This window comes from Frankliniella occidentalis, unplaced genomic scaffold, assembly GCF_000697945.3.
Source record: "Frankliniella occidentalis isolate FOCC.00 unplaced genomic scaffold, Focc_3.1 Scaffold12, whole genome shotgun sequence".
Lineage (NCBI taxonomy): Eukaryota > Metazoa > Arthropoda > Insecta > Thysanoptera > Thripidae > Frankliniella > Frankliniella occidentalis.
In genome coordinates, this window is record NW_026267142.1 from 989,085 (window position 1) to 1,005,631 (window position 16,547).

Consider the following 16,547-nt stretch of genomic DNA (forward strand, 5'->3'; position numbering starts at 1 on the left):
CGCCGCCTCGCCCTCTCTCTGTCGCTCCCCCGGCGCCACGCGGCCGCGTGCGAGGCAGACGAGTGAAGGGGACGCCGCCCCGCACGCGGCCCCGGGGAGGCGGTGGTGCATGCGCCGGGCCGCGTCTCCTCCGAGGTCTCCTCGCCTGAACCCGATCGCCTGGACGGGCAGCTGCCTCGGAGCACATCTCTCTCTCTCTCTCGTCTTCTCCCACTCCCGCAAACGACGATCTGTCTTCCAAAACGTCCTCCTGGCCAAAACTGGACCCGGACTCTTGAGGAGGAAAGAAAACTGGGAAAAGTATCCGAGATATCGGTTTCCTCCTGCCACGTCAAAAATGGCATTCGGACTGGAAGTGAAATTATCTGGGGCGTGCGCCTTCGATTAGGTCTGGGCCTCCCCGGGGCGGGGCGCGGCCACTGCAGCGAAAGGAAGGCGGGAGAAAGGAAACAGCCGACCGATTTCCCTCGAGGGCGATCCGCACCCACACCTCGGGGCGCTCCCGTCAGCGGCTGAGTGTGTGATCTCACACAGACTGTTACTTTTTGACCTGTGAGAAATAAGGCGTCCTCCCTTATTGAAGCCGCTGGGAGTCCTCTCTGCTGTTTCGAGTGTACGTTTGTTGTTGCCTTAGCTGATTGGCTGCGGGGTGATCTCTATACGTCCTGACGCTCACTCCCCGATGCAGCTGATAGGAGCGCGCTCTTGTATTGGCCTGCAAAACCGCAGGGGGGGGGGGGGGGGGGCTCAGCAATGAGAAGGTGCGAGAGAGATGGAGGAGATTGGATGGGTGCAAGAGAGTTGGAAGGCTGGGAAATGCAGCCCCCCCCCCTCCCCCTCACGGCCTCACACAAACACACACCAAAGGGGGTGTAGTTATGAGTTGTACCTCAACCCTTTCGCCGCTCCGCATGTAATTGTTATCGCCAATCACGTCATCGATTGCGATTGCGAAATGTTGTTATAGCACTTTGCGTCTGGCCGGGATGGCGAGCATGGGAGGAGGGAGAAGTGTGCGAGATTGCGCGACCACAGTGTTGCCATGGACGTCTCTCGTGAGAAATCGAGCGCTTCGACCGCTTTTGTTGTTTGTGCCACGGTTGTAGACTTCATGGAGAGGCGCCTAACGGCCCCGTTCGAGTATGCAACCCTTCCGCATGCCTGTATCATCATGTACGGTAAACCAGATACGGGTGCCAATAATGCCCTATGTTCCCGAAAAACCGCACCAAAATTCTTTTGGCGTTTTTTTTGTCCACACAAAGCTTAAAAAGCTAGGTAGCATGTTATTGAGGTCGTCGTGTGTCATTCAGTTATAGGTATAGGTATACATACACCTAGTATGTAAATATTTACCGGTGACGCCACGGAGTAGTGAAGGTGCAGTGCAGCTGTGAACTCCACACGCCCGCTCTGCTTGGGTACTCATGCGTGCTGTACGGGGTTACGCCCTGCCCAGTTTGTCTCTGTTGTCAACGACCAAACTAACGCATTTCTCTGCTCGTTGTGTCGGAATGTTCTTGCCAAAGCTTTCAAACACCATACTGTCGTGTGCAGATAGGCGGCTGTCTGGCTCCCGGCTCTCGCCAGCGCCGTGCCCACGACGCCGCCGGCTGTTTGCCAGATCATCGGCGTTGCGGAGTAAGAAGGCGCGAGGCCCGAGTTGTCTTCCTTTGAGGAGCAGAAGCGTCAAGAGCAGAAGCTTTCTCGCGGGGATAAAAAGATTCTGCATCAGTGGCTGTTGCCCCTCTGGTCTGCCCCTCTGGGCTGCCCCGGGTGGGCGGCGGCCGGTGCGTCTGCAGCTGCAGGCCGGCGGCCGGCCCGTGCGCCTGTCAGCGACCGGCCAACGCGACTGTGTTATTGTTCTCTTCATCTCTGGGATGTTCGGCGTAATTGTGGGACAGGACGCTCGCCTCCTCTGCTTCTGTACCGCTGAATACGCGCAACGTCTTATGTTCTCATTTTCGTTTGCCTTTTCTTGCGCGAAAAATAAAAATAAGCGTTTTGTTACTCTGTATTACACACTGCAGACGTTACAACCTCTGCCTCTTTGTGAAGTTCGGATTTTTTTTTTTCATTTTTCTCTTGGGCCACATTTTGATTCATACTTTTTCGTCCGACTCGCTGAGTTGGCTTCCTGACGGTGCGTCAGCGGCCGCCCCCGGCCAGGCCTCCCGATTTCACTCATAACTCGCTCTGCGGCACAGAATGCGAGGTAGAGTTGAGACCGGCAGATTTCAAATAAGACCTGGGTCAGCCACAAGCAGCGGAATTCTTTGATATATCCTCAAAATACGGAATATATGAAGGTTCTTCTAAGTTTGTTGTTTTGGTTTTTTGTTTGTTGTTTCGCGATTGTGTTAACACTACGCCAGCGGTTATCCGAAACAAAAATAAAGTAAAGACGATCAAGTAGTCGTCTCGATGACTCAATCACTGTGTAGGCTGATTTGAGGTAAAAAGATGATGAAAAGCTGATCAGTGATGTGATCCCATCAGCTTCTGGAGCACGCCTGTGATGTGGCGCTTGTCTGCAGCTGCAAAGACTACCGTGTGGTGCTGCGTCCGAAGTGTGGCTGGAAAAGAGAGGGGGCGTTGGGCAGTGGTCAGGCGGAGGGAGGAGGATGGCGAAGACAGAGAGGGGCGGGCGCTGCGCTGCTCAGACGCAGCCGTGGGCGGCCGGCCTGCACGGTGTGTGGCCAGCCGACCGGTGTAGGGCGTGGCTCGGCGGGGCGGGGAGGGATCGGGCGGCAGGCCTTCGTATTTGTTTAGGAGGCTAATCGCCGTGGCAGTCTCATTACAATGCACCTGTTGACGAGGAAAGAGCGAAATTAAGCAGCAGGGCGAGTAAGTGAGGGTGGTCACAGCCACGCCCCCCGGCGAGCCACGCCCCGACAAGCACCCGGCTAAATCAAACATTAGCATTAATAATTTTTTTTTCCTAGAGGGGAATATGTTTTTGACGAGACGTCGGGTCGCGCGCTAACCTAACTCATTCGTAAATGAAGTCTGTGAGTGATTAATGAGATCGCAGAGCGCTGTGATGGACTCGAGCCGCGATGAGCCGGGGAGCCGATCACTGGGTGAGCACAGGCAGGACAGGGTGTTCACGCACATGCTTTCATGTTACCGAGAAAATGGATTGCTGAAACTGTCCAACTTTGTAGAGCAGGTCGCATCGACGTAGCCACCATCAGGCAAACCCCTCAAAGTGTTGCAGTGGACCTGGCAAGTAGGCTGCATCCCCTCCCCAGCCTGCGTACTAGGCAACCGCCGACACGGGTGTTGCCGTGTTGCCTACGCAGCAGGCGCCTCAGCCAGCACGCCCGCACAGCTTTTGTCGCCACCAACACCAACGCGAAGGTGTAGGAGCCGTCGCCTGGAAGTGGGTGAGATTGCTCGTCGCCGCCGTGCAGTTGACCGTCGAGCTCGCCCGGCAGCTCCCCGCGCAGGCCGCCGCTCCTGTTGTGGTCCAGGACGTGCACCTCTGTTATCTCTCCCAGGACCCCCGCCAGGACCGCCGCCAGGACCCCCGCCAGGACCCCGGCCCACCCTTGTCAGATTATCCTCTGACTTCCGTCCCCGCAGTGTGTAGTGGCTTTGTTTCAGTGCGCAGGTGTGTGCGTGCGTGTGTGAGGAAGAAGATAGGGGGGGGGGGGTCCCCCTGCCTGCGGCAGCCTGGGTGTCTCAGATTGGAGCAGCCATAACCGGACCCAAATGCTCCCCAGGTGCCGGCCGGGGCCGGGGCCGGGGCCTCACTGATGTCACCGCCGCCGCGCTGCCGCTCTCTCCCCATCCGGGACGACGGCTTCCGTTCGAACGACTCGGTTCTCTCTCATTACCTCTCCCTATCCGGTATAGCGTCGCGGCTCAAGCAGGGTGCTGTTCACCTCGCGGGAGGAGGGTACATTCGAACCCCAGTTCGCGCCACTGTCTTATTGAGCGGCGCCGCCTCTCGCCACCCTCTGCGCCCATAACCACCCTCACCATCCTCGCTGCCGCCAGGTTGTGCGTTGAAGCCCTCCTCGAGGCCCCACTGCTCTACCGTTGATTGATTGCTCGCTCTGAGACAGAAAGGGAGAAAGAGGAGGGGGGGGGGGGAGGAAGATTCAGCCGCAGTCCGTCACGTTGGCTCAGCCCCGTGAAGCTCAGCGAGTGCGTCGCGAGAAATTGATGAGGTTTTTATGCTCTATGTTTGTAAAAAAGGCTGCCCTCTCATTTCCATTCAGGGCCTAGAGAGGGAGGGGGGGGGGGGGGTGTCCACGGAGTGAGGCTCGAGCGCTCAAACTGACTAATTGTCGCTGTTAACAGACCGCTTCGTCTATCCATCAGAACAAAATGGAGCGAGCTAGAATTCGTATTGAAAAGCTAAAAAATGTGAGGGTTCGCTTTCTTTCCGATTAAAGAAAGACCCGAGAAGTGCAAGAGGCCGGACCGGCGCGGACGCATTGTAAACATGTGTGTTTGCGACTTATTTGTGTAATTTAACTTAGCTCCTAGTCCTAAAACAGTCCGAAATTTTAATAGATCCGTACAATGAAAATGTCTATAGACATATATCTTCTGCTGCACTGTAAAAAATGTTCGGATTTTTGCCATACAAGTGTCTAGGAAAAATCCCATACGTGTGTGGGACGTGAAATTTCCTACACATGTGTAGGATTTTTCCTATACACGAATAGGGATCCATGGATGTGGATGCACTCCATGGAACTAATAATATCTTCACTCGTACGTTAATTCTGAAATGTGCCCTTAAACAAGGTGCTTTGTGAACTTTGTGAGGGAAGTCGCTTGTAGAACATTATTTCACGTAAGATGGAGGTTGGTTGGTGGTTTAGTCATGAAGGTAAAAATGTGAAACTGAAACAGCCGAATGAAAACGGGTGATATTATTAATTTCACCTTGACGCATGCGTGTACGACGAGTGCCTAGCTGCGCGCGCGCGCGCACGCACACGATTACATGGACGCACACACGAACTCGGACAGTGACGGCGGTCATCCGTCAAGACACGTGCCACCCCCTCGCCCTCGAGCCGCACAGCCCACCTCCCCCTCACATACCGAGCAAATTTTAACATTTCTCATTTATTTTTCCGTTATTGATGATGGTTTCGTCATGTTGTTTGAAGGACCTTCTAGCCATTTTCGTTTCGTAGGGGTATGAAAACAAACCCCCTTTGAAGAAAAAGATGGAGTTTGTAGGGCCAGCATAAAATTCACACGATTTTACTATTTTCTTTAAGGTGCATAGTGCGTGAGAACATCCTACATCCGCGTGCGCGCGTGAATGCGTGGTGTGTGTGTGTGTGTGTGTGTGTGAGTGTGTGTGTGTGTGTGTGTGTGTGTGTGTGTGTGTGTGGTCGCACCCGCGAGGTGAGGGCCTTAGTTCGTAAGCCGTACACCACTATAGCATGTGGAGCCGGGCCAGTCCAGTTGCGGACCACCAGGCGAGCGGGCGAGCGCACGCGGCGCGCACACCACGCCAACACGAACACACACGCTCGCGCACACACACACACATGCGTAAGTACACGCACGACGTCGGTCCACACCCACACACAGAAGGTGCCCATGAAGTCATAGCGGCTCAGTCTTTGGAGAGGATCTTGGCGCAACTCTATTGGGACGAAAAATGTTTTAAAGGGAGATTGATTATCCCTTACGCAATATTTCTTACACAATATGCGTTCAGTACGGCGCAAAAGCTTCACTTCAACTTCGACAAACAGGGTTTCAACGACAACCTCCCGCAAAGTCACCCACTTCCTTTGAGGCGCTGTAAACACGGTGGCACTGCGCTTACAAGTGACTGGTGGAATTAGTGGGAGTGCTGGCCGGCCGGGGGCCGCACTATCCGAGAGGACCCCGCGGCGGCGTATCAAAGGCCTGCGCCTGCGCCCCTGCGCCCCACCCCGCTGGCCACGGGTCCCATGCCGTCGCACAGTCGGGCCAGCAGCAGCTTAACATGGAATTAAACGTCGGTGTGCGGCGCGAGCTGGGCCGCGCGTCGCCCGGGTAATTTATGGAATATTTTTATCCGTCCTAATCCGTCATGGGGTTAGTCTCCACGAGGCTGCGGGCTGATTGGGCCGAGGCTAAGTGAATGTGTGAGTAAAGGTGAGTTTAATCAGGAGCAACCAGCCAAAAGCCAGGCTCTCACCGCCAGTATGCAACTCGCTAATACATTTTTTGTGGAGGGGGGGGGGGGACAAGCTCGGCTTCCTAAACACAGTACATTTTGTGGTTGAACAAACGATATCGCTGGAATATCATTGTGATATTATGGCAGTCTTCATTTCACGGTCTCGTTGCCAATACAACACTAAATCTTGTTGACGGACGTTGTGGTGTAGGATAAGATTTATAAGATTTGAAAAGCCGAATAGGCGGCTGCACACAGAGTCCCCCGCGAGCCGCGGCCGCCGATTGGAGACGCCGTGACGAATGGGAACCGCCGCGTCCGGAGGACTGTCCGCGCGTAGCGGCGCTCTAATCTTAAACGAAGCTGACACGCGGAGCTAATACGGAAGCGCACTGATAGAATTAAAGAAGGCGCCGAAGGGAAAAGGGGGGGGGGGGGCGCTACCAGCAGACGGACCGGAGAGGAATTTATCCCACAAGGCGACGATTAAAGCTACACCGGATTCCTTCCATCGGCCGTCGTGGGGGGAAGGGGCATACCTCTCCCCTCGTTCTCGCCTAGTTAGTGAGATTGGGAGCGTGTGAGGTAAGGAAATGTGAGTGTGTGTGTGTGTCTGTGTGGTAGGGCAGGGACGGGAGGGGGGTGTTAACCAGCCCGTCGTCGACCCCCGGTGCCCTGATGACCCGGCCCTCGCCAGCAGAGCCCTCTGACGGGCCAATCCCACACCAAACAATTATTTACTCGGCCTCGTTGGGGTTCGGGACAAATCGCTGCTCCTTTTCAGAGCGGGCCCTGCCCCGGCCCTGCCCCGGGCCCGCCCCGGAGTCCCCGGAGGGGTTACGTTGGGGCCGCGTTAGAGCTTTCGTCTCGCGCGGCTGCAGCACCTGTGGCGAATTATTTCACGCGGCTCATTCTGGACGAGTCACTCTTTGCTGTGAAATTAATGAAAGTCGTCCGGCGGATGGCACCTCCCTAACGAGACCCCCTCCGGGAGGGCGCCACCCAGGAGGCCCGGCAAGAGGCCCGGCAGCGCCTATGCAAGCGGAAAAGTTTCAATTTTTTGCAGGGCCTGGCGCTCTGTGCGACGGGCTATAAAGGAGGATATGCTGACCCGCGCTGCAGACTATCGGCGCTACGGAGTCCAGCTTGCGCGGTTTCGAGCACATTAATAACATTTGGCACCTCGCCGCTCCTCCCTGCCGGCCGTCTCAATCGTGCAGTGCGATCTCCCTTCACCATCTCTGTGCGCCGTGCCGTGCCTCGCCTCCGTCCAGCGCGTGGGCTGTCCCCCCGCGTGTGATTCTCAATCTTGTCCTGTCATGTCCCATGTGTCCCCCATGTAAATATCATCCCGGGCGCCAATGGAGACAGATGACTCGTCGAATAGTCCCGAGTTAAAAAAAAATATGTACGTACGGGGCTTACTGCATTAGTGCTGTTTGATTAACTCTCGTGGAAAAAAATATTTCGGTGACTCTCAACTATACTACCCGAATTCGATTTTTATTGGGTTAAGTTTGTCTGATTGGGTGGTTTGTTTTGCAAGTGGAGTGCACGCTGTAATCACTGATGTGTCTGGTGTGTGTGGGAACCACTGCTCGTCGCGTCGCCCGCGGCCAACAGGCCATGGCACGGGCCCCACAGGGGACCAGAGGGCACCATACAGCATGCAGCTTGCTTTATGGACGATATCCGCCCTGCACGGTCGGAACGTGTAATTTCGGCGAGGAGCAAAAATAATCACGAGAAATATAATGTTAACCGCATTCTTCACGCAGCTTCTGGGCCAGTCCCTTTTAATGCCCATCCTGTTACTGTCTCGCTCTCGCTTATCGCCTCGGTATGCTTTCCCTGCTGGATTCAATATGCTTTCTGGACTTCCCTCAATCGCTCTTTTATTGTGGCCACAGATATGTGACGGATACCGAACAGCACCTCTGTGAGCCCGTCGCACCTACCTTACCACGGGTGACTCACCGGCAGGCTATGGGAGGCTCACCCCAACCCCAACGCGTGTCCAGATCAGTCTCTTATCCGCGCCCCGGGGGACGTAGGTGACACGGCTCCCCCATCCCGGCCCTGCTGGGGCATGTGTAGTACTTCTTCTATGAGACCTGCATAATCCCTGAGGTGCCAACCCCACTGAGCGCAGGCCACGCCAGGAGTGACTCGGCAGATAAATCGTTCACACCATCACGCATGACAAAAGTGAGGCACTATGAACAAGTGATTTCTTGAAACGGTTATTCCTGTGTGGTGTTCTCGTATTTAATAGAAAATGAGGTTCCAAAATTAGGTCGCTTGACAGCCTCTCCCTCATTTGCGAGATAAACGTTCAGGATATGATTTTATCAGCTGCCAAACCAGTGCTGCGTGCGTACCTTACACTACGAATGTGAGGTACTCGACATAACAGAACACTTTTTTTAAGTGTAAGTTTTGCTATGGATTTTAAAATTAGACCAATATTAATCGTCGAAACATTGTGTGGAAAAGTTGAACAAAGTAAAATAAATCCATTTATTTCTTATTTGCAAAAGGCTACAAGGAAAAGTTAAAAGCGAGTTAAAAGTCATAACTTGAACTCTTCAAATAACGTCAAATTCATTTCTAGTGATAAGGAACCACCTTAGGAAAAACACGGTCGTCATCGATCTGGGATGATGATGATGATTCTAGGACAAATCTGGAGCTGCAGAAGAACATCATCGCTCACTCCACAGCAGGCCGGAGGTGGCGGTCCATCGGATCGACAAACACCGCGGCGCTTCTTGCTGACCTCAGCTCAGCCCAACACGTGTCCGCCTCGTGTATCATCGCACCGCGGCCTCATTAATCAGCCGTCCTCTGCTGATGACGATCTGCCGATACGACTCTCACACACGTTCTAACATCATACTGCAGTAGTGTCCTCTGTATTTTGACTGTTTGATGCTGCTGTGTGCCGCGCTGCTCGTTGTAATGCCCGCCGTTCTGTTCTCTTCCAGCCGCGCGACACAGCAGCCCCTCGTGCGCTCCAGTCCAAGGTGGGCCTGGATACCCGCCGCAGCGCCGCGTGCTGCGAGCCCCGCTGCTCCTGCAAAGTTAAGTAAGTACGGGTGTATTTTGTTGCAGTCGGTGGCGTTAAAGTGGGGCTTTAGCGAGCATTGCGTGGCTGCCTGGAATGAGCCCCCCCTGCTCGCACACACGTTCGTGCGCGCGCACGCCCCGCAGCGCCCCCACTCCGCTCCTCACAGATTTCCTCAGAAACCACCTTAAACAAACAGAGGAACCAAACTCTCCAGCTCATTTGCTATCGCCTTCTTTGTCTTGTACGTTGTTTCCTGCGATCCACCTGCCTGAGGTGAGAGAGACGAAGACGGGAGAGTGGATAAAGACGAAAGAGGAAGGAGAACACACATCCCAAACGGTTTCTATATATTTCCCCCCAAACGCGGAGCCAGGGCCTGTACACAAACCTATAATTATGATGTGCAACCTCGCTGAGTCCGGCGGGCAGGCCTCGGTCCCCGCAGGCCCCCCAGGCCCTCCGGCTGCCTGCCGGTGCGCCCTGTACCTGTACCTGTACCAGCCGAGGCGGGTGGAGCGGCTAGGGTGCCCACACACGCCAACATAACCTGCACTCATACATGTCCCTTCGTTATGTTCGGTACGTGACGCGATCCGTACGCAATGAACAGAACACCGTGCTCACGTTGTGAACACAAAGTCTTAGGTGATCTCGTAAAGTACAAATTTGTCCATTACTTGATGTGTTTTTCAGCACACCTGAACCAAACGAAATTCTACATAATATGAATCCTTGAAATTTGGGTCTTTTCATGATGAAATTGAAAATTATCCATTAAAGGGATGAAGATACAGTTTTGTCACCTGCAAGCTGCAAAAGATGTGCTCAAAACTGCATCTTCCTATGGATAAAAATTGTTACTTTCACATATGTTTAGTGAATGGATCAGTGTTGTATTGTTTAGTAGTTTTGACAGATTCAAAATGTATAGACCGTAATGCATCATATACATATGGTTAATGTACAGCAGCCATGTCACCCAGGGTCCTAGAGTGTCCAATGTTTCATAGGCCCCTTGGTTACTGTGCCTAGTACTGCTTGTTTTACGTCACTCACCGCGGCCGCTGCGCATTATGGCGAGTTTGCAAGCGGCCCCACACACCTGAATGCGTCACATTACGGGGTGTCTTATAGATCCCGTCCTTTTTTTCTTTACTATACCACTAGACAACATGCGGGTGGGCTTGCGGAGCGTTGGAGCGTGCCTTATTATGGCACCGAGCCGAGGCAGTGGCAGTATGTTCTATAGACCTAAAATCAGTACGAGTTCTTTGCGTAGTACGACTAACGAAAAACGACGTAAGCGTACATTTTGAACATTTGACGCTTTGAGTTTCACGTGGGCACGCGGTGGCCGCACCTTGCTGGCTGGAAGACGCTACCTCGGCACAATATACTTAAACGCACTCATTCGAATGTAGAGTAAATGGCACTTGATTTGGGAACAATTTCACATAGTGGAGTAAAATGGTTACGCTTTATTCAAGTACGACATGCTAAGAGTGCAATATACACTGGAAATTGAAGTGCAATAGGTAAGCCTGGACATCGTAGTGCTCAATAATGCACAAGTGTAGCTGTTCTGGAAATTTTCAGAAGTGTTCAACAGTAAATTTGAACATAACTTAGTGCTTCAAGACCTACGTTCATGTGGGTGCCCCTCGATAACGCCCTGGGAGTCAAGGTGTTTAATAAAGAACTAGGCAGTTTTGGAAAAAGTCATCGCGGCTGATTTGTTGACTACACGCGCCAATAAATGCAGAACCTTTGAAAGTTTTGCGTAACATGAAGTATAAAACACCTAAGTTAATAATAACTGCCGAGGCCGAGACATTTGTTCTTCAAGTGTACTTGATGGCGTAGAAGTTGAGAATTGAGAACAAGAAGCAAGGCTTGGTCCTACTGGCGACGGGCGTGTCCCCCTCTAGATGACATCTTCACACACACGCAGAGGACGGGGCTGGCACAGGTAGCCACTGATAAGGTATGGACGTGAGGCTGGTGCTCCGCAGACTCTGTTCTCACGGGCCCGCCGCAAGGCCCGCCGTGCCGCGGCCCCGGCCTTGGAGCGCACTATGCGTCGCTATGCGATCTGGCCACCCTACTCGTCCCGTCTGCGCCGCTCCACGCCGCGCTGTCAGCCGCGGGCAGCTTGTTTGTTTTCCTGATCATCTCCGAGATCAGCCGCGGCGAGCACGATCAGCCGGCCCATCTCTCACGTAGCGGTGGGCCGGGCGGGCCAGACCGGCCCAGGAGAGCGGCGGCCGCCAGAGCGCGCCAGCGCGCCACTCCATCCACCTGTTGTGCTTGGGGATGTCGCGCGTGTTTCGGTAGGATCCAAGAGAACGACGATGTTTGCGCCTTTGTGAAGTAAGTCTTTAATTGTTTTAAACCGTCTTTACAAAGGTAAAATAATTGAAAAAAAAAATGTTCAAAAGGTTTTTTGCTATTGTACAATGTACTACGGCCCGCCTTCTTAAACCAGTGTGACCTGACTGGGCTTCATAACGTCGACGATACTCTACTTTATTTGAATTTGTGAGAACATAATATTTCAGGTGAAAGTTATAAATCTGTAGAGTGTCGAAAAACGTTGGGTGAATCCTGAGATGAAACTCCAGGATTCCTAATGACGCAGACTGCTGGATTGATGACTGGCTATCCGATATGGGATCGTGGTCTGTTATAACAGGACTGTCTGCAGATAAGAGCGCTGCATCCAAGGAGAGCCGAGCACTACCACAATCTGCCATGGGTTCTCTTCTCTTTACTGACCCAGATCGCAAGGTGATGTTTGCCGGGAGATAGGAGGGCGTCCCAGCCAGGCCAGGAACTGATATTGACTGATGATCCCTCTTGGAAGGGACACATCCCCACGCGCAACAATGGTGATGCGCTCTGGAATATCCGCATTACATTCCGCTGCTGTCAAGTTTTTGAAGAGACGTAGTATTGCGACTAGTAATTGTACAACAAGCGTTTTCTCGCACATATTGGTACTGCGTTAACATTTCACTTCCCTATTTCGTGACTGAGCGGTTTCGTCCCGTTGCCCCTCCCTACCTTCTATACCCTTTAGCCTCCCACTGAAGGCTCCTCCTCCTTCAGGAAATGAACCACGGAGCTTAAAGCCTAAGCAAGTACCTCACTTATACTTTCACTACCCGGCAGGCCACACTAACTCTTTGTCAATTATCCCTCAAAGAGCGTTACGGCCACTCCCGGGCTGATGCTCTCCAGGCCCCTCCTCGGAGCCATTCGTCACAATCCTCTGTGCCTGTTGTGCCTTGGATTTAGTTAAATGCCTCTGTGAATGACTGTTTGAAAACGATACTTCATAATACATTTGAGTGTCGGTACGCAAGCGTGGAGATAGGAGAGAGTCAGGACCTCGGGCCTCGGATTCGTTATTGTCTTACATACATATTTTACAAGTGAACGGGATCCTTTTGCCGTACCTCGTGTTATTTCGATGTGTCGTTTTCCCTGATTCGTGGCTAAAAAGTGCACAGGCTGGAACGCTGCTGCGCTGTTTCTCCAGTTCCATTCACAAGGGCCTTGATGCTCCACCACCCATTTATGTAAGGAAGTAGTGATTTTCTGCCCGAGCTGACTTTCCGCAGATGGCCGGCGCACGACCTTTGTTATTTCTGCCTGGTCGTCTCGTGGCTTACGTTTCGTTTGGCCAAATTACGCCCGCCAGCTGTGGGAGCGGTGCGGTGCCGGCTTGGGTGTCGTACGGCGGACGGCACTTTGACCAGCCTCGCCGCAATCACACATCACCGAGTTAGATTTGGGAAGTGTGTAAAATAATAAAATTCAAGAGAATCAGATACAGGTACGGGGCAGATTTCTCGGAATATTTTGGGAGACGTGTGCCGTGCTGGCGGCTTCATGGTCCAGGTGCCGCGCCGGCATGGCGGCCGGGGGGGAGGGTCCCGGGGGGTCAGGAGCGCACGCAGGAGCGCACGCATGTCCAATATGGCGAGGCGGGACCACACGCTCTGTGCCCTGAGGTAAAAGAGGGAGAAAAGGCTCGGCAAATTGTGTGAACAACTGAATACATATGACTCTGTCAATTAGCACTGCTTAAAGTCCCCAGTGAATCGTCTGCACGCCTCAGATTTTACTCATAACGTTCATAGGTCTCTATACAACACCGAACCTGACTTCCTCCAAGTGTAATTTTCGCATTAAAATTGATTGGCAACTTAAAAAATTTCCAACGATGGGAGTTGAGTATATTCCGCTTAAACTTGCTGTCCGCGTGCCGCCTCCCGCTGTCCAGCTGCTAGCTTCGGTAAATCATCGATTGAAGGGAAGGGCGCCTCGGATCGGAGGCGTCAAGACGATCAATGAGTCCATTACCCCCCAGCAGCACGTGCCGGGCGGCTGCAGCGCGCCGGAGCTGGTCATTCAACATGCGTGTTTTTGCTGCGCGATCACAACACGGAGAGCGACTTATTGGCGTATCGCGACGACGCGACAGTGGCCCGAGCCACGTTGTGTTGATGTTCAAACGTTAAATGAACAAAATGTGTGTGTGTGTGTGTGTGTGTGTGTATATATATGCGCGCGCGGCGGGCGTCAGGTGCCTCGCAATAGCAAACTGCACATTACGTCGGTTCCCTTTTGGTAGGCGGGGCGGTCCAATCCGTTTTTGATGAGGTACAACAGCTGGGGTTATTTTGACAGGAAGCTTTGATGCGCTCGTTAGTGGAAGAGGGCGGTGTTGATGACGGCACCACATTGCGTTTTAGTTTCGCGTTGCGTCTGGCTTGGCGGGCTAGCCACAATTTTTAGTTAGCACTTTCCGTCTGATACTGTTACATTTAATCCTACAGTGCTGCAATACTTCAAGGTGTTGTAACCTTTGTTAAATTTAATATGCATTACTTGAATGAAAGTTTGCCACAATGTGCTCTGCTTTTCTTTAATTTTATTGTCTACTTGGTCCTCTTTTCTGTGCGTGTTTGGGTTTTTCACCCTACAGTATACATCGAATGATCACACATGCTGCTCGATGCTGCCTGTACACCTCCACGTGATTCTAAACTTCTTCACCTCGCCATCAACATTCCTTTTTTAGTGTATTCGTCGTTAACGCTGGGGCAAAGTAGCCAACTAGGGTTGTTGTGAACAGAAGACCTCTCTGTTTTATTTTACAATTACACTCCCCCCCCCCCCCCCCTGGTGCGACAGGGGCCAGAGGCTGTCGCTCGCGCCCTCGATGGACCCGGATGGACCCCCGGGTGAGGCCCGCCGTCATCATCATGCACTCTAACAGCCGAAATGTTTGGCCTGCTCGTCTATCTCTTCATCCCGTGAGGCGGATGGCTAGGTAATTGCTCCAATAGTCGGGCTGGCGTCAGGGAAGCGCCGGCGAGACGCAGTTTATGACGGGCGCTAGACGCGCTCTCGTCAGGTGGTGGTGGTCGACCAGCGGGAGGACCAGCATCGCCTCGAGAGTCTTTACCTCTGCCCTGAACAAAGCACTAAAGACATAGGCGACTGTCAAACTCCTCCGTAGAGCTGTATAAAATTTTATTTTCCGTCGACGAAGAAGACAGGCACAAGAGGAGGGAGACCATGAAATTTTACACATTGCCTCCTTAACGATGCGTCGTTTAAAAGAGGGTTAACGAACCCCCATCGTCACCGGTGAGGACGAGAGAGAGAGAGAGAGAGACTCGGTGGCCATGCGTACTCTCCGCGGCCGGAATTGCAGTAAATCTGTCGGGTGAGCCCCGCAGTTTAGGCCTTATGGCGATGGCCACGGGCGGCGCCGCGGCGGAGCCGATCCGGTGAGCCGGGCTGACCCGACCAGGACCAGCCAGCGGCGAGGCCCATACCTCACGGCCGGCTCACTGGCACGGGGGAGGCCAAAGCTCGTTAATTAGCAAAGGCCATATTTTGGGGGCGTTCCGGCGGCCGTTGTGTCGTGCTCAAATAGTCAGGGAGTCGTCACGGGGCCAAAGGAATGCGAAAGGAATGGATAGGATAGCTATTCGACAGGGAGAGCGCTTGGAAGTATCGTGCAGACCATAATGTTATCCCGGGAATAACCCTGGATACCGTAGTGTCCCTTGTGATAACCACCGCGTCCTTCCGCTGATCAACGGTGGCCCGCCCTCCCGTGTGTCCCTCTCTTGGTTGATCCTTGACGAGCAGCACCTTTTGGACGGTTTTACGACGCGGATGGTCAAACAAGACGTTTCCTTTTGTCAATGTTCGCCAAACCTTCATTTCTTGTTGTTGTTCTACGACTTCATCTGCCAGGCGTGTCCCCAAAACTTTTTAGCGTTCTTCCGCTGGGCCTCGAGCTGCCGAGGTATGCTAATCACAGTTTATACTGCACCCATCTCTCTCCCTCTCTCCTGCACAAGTTGCTTCGTCCCACCCACTCCAAGGGGGCGGGTGCCTGCTCGTACGATACCTGCTTATCACCTTGTATTTATCTCTAGAGCCATTGGCGGTCTAGCGGGCGTTTTCATTGAAATGAGAAATGTGTAGAAATATATCTGAGCTGCGGGCGTGGAGCCGAGAGAAAGAATAAGCAAACAAGGCTCCGGCTGCGCCCATGGCTGCGCCTCGGCTCCACCCACACTGGAGTTATTGCGAACGGGCCTCGGGGTGGGGTAGGTCAGGACCACGGTCAGCAGGACGGGCCGGCACATAAACAAACGGAGGTGCCAACATAACCACCCGGAAACCTGTTTGATATGCATCGAAAGTCATTGCCTTCGCGATAACGCGCGCGGCCGGGGCCAGGCCGGGGCTCACAGCGCGCGGAGAAATGACTAATTTGAATTATTCGAATGAGCTTCCAATGTATCGTCTGTACACACACACACACACCTACACTCCCGCGCGCGCGCACACACACCCAGTCAGACAGACACAGAGTCGCATATACACGCACACTCATTAGTAGAGCGAATACCTCCCGGGCCGGCTGGTACTTGCGCAGGTTATAGACGACCTCCGGGGGCGTGGCGCGGCGGGGTGCGCGGGGAGCCGCGTGCCCGGGAGGAGGAGCGCAGCGGAGCGCAGGCAGGCTGTTGCGTTTGTGATTTGCGGCCCGCAGCGTGGACGCGCGTGTGATCCAGGCCGGGCGATAGAGTCTGACCGGAGGCTCGGCCCGCGACACACACTGCACGCCCTCCGGAGCACACACTACAAACACACACACACAGGCACGAGCAGCCGAGGGCGGGGCGGGCCGCGCCATACGAGGCTGCCCCGCGGCGGCGGCGCGCCGAGCAGGGGATATGGCGTGGACAGATTTTTACCCACTTTTCAAACAACCGTCACGGTCCGGGCGGGGCG

General features: G+C 53.6%; 1 protein-coding gene across 2 annotated transcripts in view; it reads left to right on the plus strand.

Moving 5' to 3' along the window:
- Positions 1 to 16,547, plus strand: part of LOC127748753 (uncharacterized) — a 161,350-nt gene that overhangs the window by 31,017 nt on the left and 113,786 nt on the right. The window contains exon 2 of one of the 2 annotated variants that reach the window (XM_052263537.1): positions 9,136 to 9,236. The gene's annotated coding sequence lies outside the window, so the exon portion shown is untranslated. Of the gene's footprint in view, positions 1 to 9,135; positions 9,237 to 11,487; positions 11,589 to 16,547 lie in introns of those variants that run through there. The other variant, XM_052263539.1, reaches the window with a different exon arrangement.